Source organism: Coccinella septempunctata, chromosome 9 (genome assembly GCF_907165205.1).
Source record: "Coccinella septempunctata chromosome 9, icCocSept1.1, whole genome shotgun sequence".
Classification (NCBI taxonomy): Eukaryota; Metazoa; Arthropoda; class Insecta; order Coleoptera; family Coccinellidae; genus Coccinella; species Coccinella septempunctata.
The window spans coordinates 4527277-4535569 of NC_058197.1; positions in this window are offsets into that span (position 1 = coordinate 4527277).

Genomic DNA, 8293 nt, shown 5'->3' on the forward strand with positions numbered 1-8293 from the left:
ACCCAAACAGATTTTAACATGGACGCCACAGTGACGAAGGAGAAGAGGCCGACGAAGGAAAAGCTGGAGAGAGGAAATCGAGAAGTCGAGAAGGCAATGGAGGGAAGAGAGCTCTCCGAAAATCTTTGGTTGAATAGAGAGGAATGGAGGTTAGGCGTCGGAAAGCGTCCGAGAACGCTATAAAACTGTGTGACTGGTGATGTAAGGGACAACGGCTAAGTGGAGAAAGAGGACCTGATTGAGAATTTTGGTTGTCCCATAAGGCCTGCCGCAGACATGCAACTTTTCATTTGCGCAACAGTTTGATTGCAAGCGGTTCGAAGGCGCACACATACGCAATCGCTTAGTTAGTTTGTGTCGAGGATCAAACTATTCGATCGCAAAACTTTTTAGTTGCATGTCTGCGCGGCCCCTAAAGGTATTCGTTTTGGAGATATAGGGTGATTTATGAAAAAATGCTAAATCTATAAACTCCAATATCTTCGTTAATATGGTAAAATTTTCTCTGATATTTCACAAGCTTGTTCCTATAGGCATTCACCGCCAGCACACAAAGAAAATAGAAAACATTACAGGACCGTATTCAAAAATTCCAATTTACTTGTCAGGTGGGAAATATCACACGGTATATAAGATAAAATGAATTCAAATAGAAATTTGAGAAGAGCGAGAGAAACTGATGAAAGATCTGTTTTTTGTTCGGATGGCACAAGTTTCCTTTTGTTTTTATAATATATTGAAATGCGAATATTACAATAATTTTATATTCACATCATGAAAAATAATATTCCTAATAGCACAAACACTGAATTCTTTGATGGTTTCTTTCTCTTTTGAGATTTGGATAATTCTGAGACCAAATGTGATTGTTCCTTGAATTATTTATTCCATCTCGGGTGAACTGAGCTTCATCAGTGAAGAAGATAAGCTGAAGATCTCTTCTATGGCTCACTACCCATCTACAAAAAACAAGTCGAAATAATGAATCTTTTATCATTGAAAATCATTATTTTCTTCAATATTCTGTTGTTTGCATTGAAGAAATTCCATATGTTGGATAAAACAATGTTTCAACCCCCTCAGAAACTGTTAGAAGAAAATTTCTTCTTATAAAGTTTACATTGTTTTGATGAAGAGTAAATTTAATCGGAAACATACGAGGTGGATTATCGTTTCACATTTTTCAGTTTAGTAGAATGAACAGAAGTTCTGGGAGTAATTAAAGTAAGTCAAACTTATCTTAGGCGAGATGTGTAAGGCGTATACGCCAGGGCTCACTATAGTGAGCCCTGCTCTGTCAGGGGGCAAAATAGACCTTGAGGGCGCCGTGACATGTAACCCCTTAGTAAATATCAACTGTCAACTATCTTTGACTCGAATTTAGTGTTTTTGTTTTATCAGGAATATTATTTTTCATGACGGGAATATAAAAATATTGTAATATTCTGACTTCAACATATCATAAAAACTATAGAAAATTTGTGCCATTCAAACAAAAAACAGATCTCTCATCAGTTTTTTCCGCTCTTAAATTTCAATTTGAATTTATTTTATATCATATACCGTGTGATATTTCTCACCTGACAAGTAAATTGAAATTTTTGAATACGGTTCTGCAATGTTTTCTATTTTTTTTCTTGCGATGGCGATGAATGCCTGTAGGAACAAGCTTGTGAAATATCAGAGAAAAATTTACCATATTAACGAAGACATGGGAGTTTATAGATTCAGCATTTTTTCATAAATCACCCTATATCTCCGAAACGAATACCGTTATGGGACATTTGAAACCAAAATTCTCTTTCAGTTTGAGGTTCTCTATATCCACTCAGTCGTTGTCCCTTACGTCACCAGTCACCCTGTTCGCAATCGACAAGTCAGACGTCAGACCACCATATTGCAATGTTCATTGACACATTCTTCAATTCTTTATTCATCATAACAAATATAAACAATGTTATGAACAGAAGTACAGAGTCATACAATCTAAACTTAGGTTTGTATATTATGTGACCCTTGCAATTTTTGATGAATACAAAAAACGAATATACCAAAAAATCTACAAACTATAAAGTGTCCAATGCATGAGGAGAGCAAGCCAAAATCATCAATTTCGCAGAACCTAAACATGGTGAGGTCCACACTCTGCCACAGGAATATGCAAGATATTAGATGCACAGGCAATAGGTACACATAAATATCATTCACTGTTAATTTAAAATTGCGCTATGTCGTCCCGGTAAGTAAAGCAGAAAAATATTTTGAATATTCTAAAATAATTTTTTTTTATTTATCCCTATGTTGTCGTTTTTTAATATTGGAATTCATTTTCAGCTGAGCAGGAACAAAACAATAAAACTGTGGACTGTAGTAAAAAAAATCGTGCTGCTTACATATTTCGGTTCGATTTGTTTCATTGCCTGACAGGAAAAATCATCAAAATACAATTTTTGAAAACACCTGAGATTACATTACAAAATCTCCAATAAAATACGGCGCAATTTATTCACAATAAATTTTCTTCATCTGGTTAGGAAGAAGTCTTCCCAAGCGTAAAAATCGAGTAAAGATACGGTAGCAGTCATTCTTCCACACGGTATATCTTTTCATGCACGATACAATATTAAAAAAAAACAACAAGAACTAGTATTGCGTATTCTTCCATTCAATGAGCTGAACTCACTGATCACATGCGTGGCATTTTTTTCCTCAGAATGGTCTGGAAGTTAGTCAGTGAAAAGCAGATGTATTTTCATGACAAAAACGCTGCGGTAGAACTCTCTAAAAATCAGGAGAGGAAAAAACACATCGAAAGTAAGTGCCATAAAGGGACTTCTGACCTTCATAAACATACATCATGTGAGGGATCAGGGATCCTCGACTGATATCAGTGTCATACCTACTCGAATATTCAAGCAATTCCATTCGAGCTCGAGGGATTATAGTTTAGCCAACTCGCATGATTTATAGTTATAGGCAATTTTTTGTGAAATGCTTTATTTTGATGATTTTGTTCTCTGTCAAGAATCGAACCTACCTTTGAAAATACTTTGTATATTTTAGTTGGAGTTTTTTTCGAGATCTGTTGTCTAAATAAAGGTTTGCTGGGAAGTGATCATTTTCCATATACTTACACTGAATATTTCGAGAATATTTTGTAGAATAGTGCCAAATATACCCCGAAAGGTTTATCTTATGAAATTATCAGTTCAAATGAATAACTATCAGATCAAATACAAGAAATTCATGGAAAAGAATAATAATGCATAATAATAATGAAATAAAAAAACAAACCTTTTGCTTATGCAGCTTCCTGACACCTTGCCTAATCTTCAATTTTGGTCTGTTGCTGTCACTGAAAAATTTATAATAGAATAAATAATTCGTTTTCTCTGTATTACTTTTGACTAAAATTATCAATATTTACTGCAGATTTGGAGCAAATTCTGTAATGTTTTGTAAATTCCTTGATGAAAAACATAAATATGAATCCTGAACTGAAATGTTCGTTCAGGTCCATCATTCAATTCCAATTATATGTACCGGGTTTTTTCAACTGAGGCGACGATGTTTAGCGGTTAAGCAGTGAAAATTTCGGCTATGCATAATCAGGTCCATTGGAACTACATCCTCTAATTGTCATACAAATGGTATCCCAAGAAAGTCTGAATGTTTTATTGTTCTATTGCATATTCAGATTGCATGGGTTAATTGTACCAAAGTTTGTGAAACTTATCTTATGCTTAGAAATTGCCGTTGGTGAGATTTTTCGTCAATTACGAGATTCCTCTAAGAAACTCAACGACTTCATTATTTTGGAGAGGATATTCAGTCTTTTCAAAGAAGTTTCGATTCAAGAACGATCGAGATATCTCGCAAACGGCAAGTTTCAAGTTTGAAACAATTGTAATAAATACAGGGTTTTAGGTAAGAAAAGCATGAAAACATTTTACCTTTAACCACCTGAAGATGCTATTGTGACACGTATCGTGGTTTATTCTTGTGAAAATCATATAATCTGTTTTAAGTTCAGAAAACATGGATTTTGATGGTTCTGTGTTGAGAAAAACAACGGAAATTTTGCCGCCTAGCTAACCGTAATATATCGTCGCGTCAACTGTGGAAAACTCTAAAGAAGATATTCTAAAAGTAGAAACTTTTGAGATACATGGTGATAAAATTTAAAAAAATTTTCAATAATAACTGAGATAATATTTCAGACGATTTTATAAAATTTGGTACTTTTCCTTTATGCATAAAGGTGCATTTTGTGATGTATAATTATTTCAATTTCCCCTACCATTGGCGCCTGTACGCCAATTTTGCATTGAATATTTGCAGAGAAAATAACAAAAATCTGATGCAGTATGCTTCGACTCGAAGAAAATTAAAAGATCAGATTTGTTCCAAAATGAAAGAAAATTCGAAAAATAAGTTTTCTTGTCAGATGCTCTGTTCTTGATTGAAATAATGAAATTAGAATTGCTTCATATCGCAGTTGTTTTTTCTTCAAAATTTTATCAACCTGCATATCAGAAGTTAAAACTTCCAGGACATATATATGTTCATAGGAAGTATTTTTCAATTGAGTCAAAAGATCACCGCCTTTAATATTAGCATGTCTTTTATATTATAGCCGCGTGCATACCAACATCTCTAATACCGAATTACGAAATCTCAGATTAAATTTCATTGTAAGATTATTTGTATTGCTTGTGCGCACCGAGTAATTTATATGTGGGATAAATTTACTCATGAATATCTGTGGCAACGTTGGATATTCCAGGAATTTAGGTGTTGAGGCATAGACATAATTTGAATTATCATAAACATAACTTGAAATGGAAATAATCTTGTCACAGAATAACTAACGAAGTGTCAAAGTAAGTGTTAGAAAATATTGGAAATAGGTGATATTAAGCTCAGTTCTTTGATGAAAACAGGCATGCATTTCTGAACTCCTTCATTGATCGAACACATAACCCTTTTTCCTGTGTTGAGAGGCAGAACAGAGAAGAACAATATCCGTCAATTTTGGTCGTTTAATATATATCTCTTTATATTTAATATAAATATATAAGCCATAAACAAAGAGACATGAATTGTGCCTTCCCTTTCTATCTGCATGAAATATGGTCAAAAAAAGTGACAGAGAGAAACTGAACATCAGGCTTACAGTTGTCTTTTTCTAGAATTTTAATTGGTCCGGACTCACCTCTATATGAACATAAAAGAGACAGTTAGCGGCCCGACGATCATTTTTCGCTTTCTCTAAAATAGCCAATTTCTTGCTGGCATTGCTCAGTCTATGTCTATGATATAAGCATAAGCTGTATTTTGGCGTGAATAGTTTTTAAAAATATTTCATAGGTTTTGAAATATACGTATTTTGGCGTTGCAACGTCACACACAAAAATGTTTGAAAATATTTCGTAATTATTGATAGCAGATTTTGGTATTTCTATGGACATAGTTCGAACCGCAAATCGCTGTCAATCGCTTGTCATCATATCGCGATGTCAAAATATCAAAATTATTTATTTTGTGGAAGATTGAACTAGTGACGTCACACAGAATATATTTTGAAACTATTTCTGAACGCAGTTAAACTCCAAAGTGCAGGTTTAATCTAGTAGTGAGAATATTTGATCCGGGATAAAAATGCGGTGCACAATGAAGAGGAAATTTAATCACAGGTTATAAATAATCCTGAGTAAAATTGTTTGGTGCACTCGGCTATTCGTATAAGTATATATAAGGTCCTTTCGTTTGCAGTGTAGCACTTTTCTACACTCGATTTGATTCACACCAGTAAAGGAAGTGTAGTTTATCTACACATAGTCAAAAGGAGATGTAGATAAACTACACCTCCTCTACACTGGTGTAAATTCCATCAGAAAACGAATACTAGAATCGAGTGCAGAAACGTGCTACACTTTTTATGCAAACGAAAGGACCTATAATTTTTTTTTGAATACCTATAGAAAGTGATAATGACTTACCTCCTTGCTGAGACACTTTCTGTAGCTGCTTCGTTATTGAGATTCGTACAGAAGCTCGAACATTCCTTGTAGATATCGGGTGTGGAGTTGGGTATTGATGTACTGAAATATTGGTCCACATTTTGATCATTAGAATATTTCGGTTCAACAATTTCAGAAGCTATAGGCAAACTTGAAGATGATGAATCGGAAGCTGATAATACTTCCTCAGAGAAGCCTGAATCGTGCGAAATGATTGAATTTTCCTGTGTTTGCTTGGAGGTACTATGTAATTTCAACTCATCGTCTACTTTCTCTTCCTCTCCAAGAATCAAATTCCAATCTATCATGTCCTGGTTTGAAGAATAAAATAGGTTGCCTTGATGTTGGTTAGTTTCAGAAGTTTCTGCATAAATCATTTTGAATATCTCATAGTTTGATTGGGGAGTTGGTTGATGCAGTTTAGAATCAGATAGGTGAAATTGTGCATCTGATTCAGCTGTGACTGGGGATTCTTCCAAACGTGAAAGCATCTCGAATTCCTCATTAGTGAGCTGGGGAGTTGTTGGCTCGGGAATCATTCCGAAGACGTCAAACAAGTCTATTCTGTAAAAAAAATGAATCGATATAAAGAATAGAGTGATTGTAGAAAATATTTTGAGCATCGATATAATATCGATTGAAATTTATTTTGGGAGGATTTTGCATCTCTTCACAAACCTTTTAGGGCTTTCACTCCCAATCTCTGAAACAAAATCAATTAAAAATGAAATCAACGATTTGCTCCTGCGTGAATTCTTGCACTAATTTGTCAGGAGCAAATTAACTAGAAAAAATTGTTGCCTGACAATGAACTCAAAATAAATAACGTTGAAACTATAATTCTTCGTAACGTTTCGGAGTCTATATCAGACTCCTTCATCAGACGAAAAAATCTACTTTTGAAAATCTTCTGGAATTGTCGCTTTTTGTCTGACATTAATTGTCAACACACAGAAACAGAGACTGCACAGAAACGTTGATTCATTTAATTTTGAAATTACCGGATGACAGTTCCTTCTTTAATAAATTGATCCAAATATGATCTATTCCTACCGAACAATTTGCCAAATTATCATCCCGATCTAATAGAATACACGTAGACTCTTTAATTTTTCGTTTATAATGGTCTGGTTCTGTCATTAAAATTTTTGTGTTGTCCCAATCCATCATGTGGTCTCCCGTATTAGAACAAATGTGATCTGCGATTTGCGGTCGATTAATTTCTCTATTTTTAATATTATTTTTATGTTCGCGTTTTCTTATTTCTAGAGGTCTGGACGTTTCACCTGTATAAGTTTTACCACAAATACAGGGTATGTTGTAAATACAATTTTTTGATTTTTGTTTTTCGTTCAAAGGTTTAGTTTTTGTTAATATAGATCTTAAATCATTTTGCGTTTTAAAAACAGTTCGTATGTTGAACTTTGAACCGATTCTTCTTATTTTTTCTGAAAGGCCATTAACATAAGGAATTACATTCAACAAATTTGGTTGTTCTTGACGGTTTGTTGGTTGTTCCTGATCATCATTACGATTTTGGTTAGTCATTTTTCTCTCTAAATTTAATATTGTTTTTTCAATAAAATCTTTTGGGTATTGATTATCCCTAAGAAAATGTTTAATGAAGTCAACTTCATTATTTCTAATTTCGGGTGTAGATGAAATTAAATTAGCTCTATCATAAAGTGTTTTAATGATACCTCTTTTGACACTTACTTGGTGATTGGAATAAAAATTTAAATATCTATTAGTATGTGTCTTTTTTCGGTATACGCTCGTTTCAAAATAATTCGGAAACTTTTTTATTGAAACATCTAGGAATGAAATTTTGTTATCCTGCTCTAATTCCATTGTAAATTTTATTGTAGGTTCTTTGTTGTTGATATGATCAAAAAAATTCTCTAGTTCATCTCTACCATGTTGCCAAATCACAAAAATATCGTCTACATATCGCCACCAAGTCTTTGGTTTTAGTGGGTATGTGTCTATATATTTTTGTTCGAAAGATTCCATGAATATGTTACTCATTACTGGTGATAAAGGAGAACCCATAGCCGTACCAAATTTTTGTTTATAGAAAACATCATCTAATTGAAAATATGTGGAATTCAGGCAAACTTCTAATATCTCCATTATATCATCAATAGTCAATTTCGAATTTTCATAAATGGTTCTATCATTAATCAATTTTGTTCTCACTATTTCAAGAGTTTTATCAACTGGAACATTTGGAAAAAGATTTACTACATCAAAACTTACTAAGATGTCTA